This window comes from Aptenodytes forsteri, unplaced genomic scaffold (assembly GCF_000699145.1).
Source record: "Aptenodytes forsteri isolate BGI_AS27 unplaced genomic scaffold, ASM69914v1 Scaffold81, whole genome shotgun sequence".
Taxonomy (NCBI): domain Eukaryota; kingdom Metazoa; phylum Chordata; class Aves; order Sphenisciformes; family Spheniscidae; genus Aptenodytes; species Aptenodytes forsteri.
Genome location: NW_008795259.1, coordinates 2,404,526 through 2,405,595, shown reverse-complemented (window position 1 = coordinate 2,405,595; position 1,070 = coordinate 2,404,526).

The window sequence follows — 1,070 nt, the reverse complement described above, 5'->3', positions numbered from 1 at the left end:
CACAGCGGCGGCACCGACATCCTCCGCCGGCTCCGCGCGCCGCGGGGAGCGCCGCCAATGGGGGAGCCGCCCCCGATCACGTCACCCGCCGCCCGAGAGGGAGCGACTACACGGAACAGCCGGCAAGCGGGTGGAAGGGCGGGGAAGAAGCTGTGCTATGAGGTCATTTCCGCCTGCTTCGACAGCGTAGCTGCTTCCGCTGTGGCGCCGACTGAGCGCGGCGGCAGATGTGCGCATGCGCGGCAGCGGGGCGCGAGGTAGGGTCGTCGTGTGGGGGCGGCAGCCGTTAAACGCCTCGCCCGTCTCCTCCCCCAGTAGGTGTGCGCGCTCGGTGCTTTCGGTCCTCACAGGTTCAGAACAACCCCGGCGTGAGTCAGGCAGCAAAACCCGGCTGGGTTTTGTGGTGCAGCAGCTGTAGTTCCCGGCAGTTAAGGCACGTGCGTGCTTCATGAGTCGCTCTGCAGGCGGGAGCCGGGCCCCGCAGGTATTGAGGGGGAGCATTGTAGGCCCCCAGGGTGCGTTTCCCGCCAGGGGATGGTTTTAGGAGAGATGGATGCTTGGAGAGATAAAACAGGCAGGTGGAAGTGTGTCCTGGGGTGGCTGATGGCACCAGGCGGCCTTCGAGACGTCGAGCAGCCAGCTTCCTTCTACCCTACAGCAATACGTAAACCCCAGGAGCTGCAGGGGTGTCTGAGCCCTGTGCGACAGGCCACTACCAAAACACTGTCTGATTTCATCAGGGCCCCACAGAGATATACCAAGTATGTGAATTCCTACTGAAAACTTGTGGTCCGTTAGATCTCTGAGTGTATTTGTAGTAATAGCTGCAGTTTTACAAGATCACGAAGAAGATCCTGTGTCAGCTCTCGCTCCAAATAGGACTGCTCAGGTTAGCGAGCATGGAGCGCAAGGCCTGTGGGATTGGGCCCTGCATCCGATGTGTCCTCTCACTGCTCGTTCTGTACATTGTGTATTTTATATAAAACATGTACAAAAATTTCCTCTTTCCACCTTCCTGTAGTTTTTCTCTTCCTGGTCCTCTAACTTCATGGCTCCTGTTTTAGTTTAAA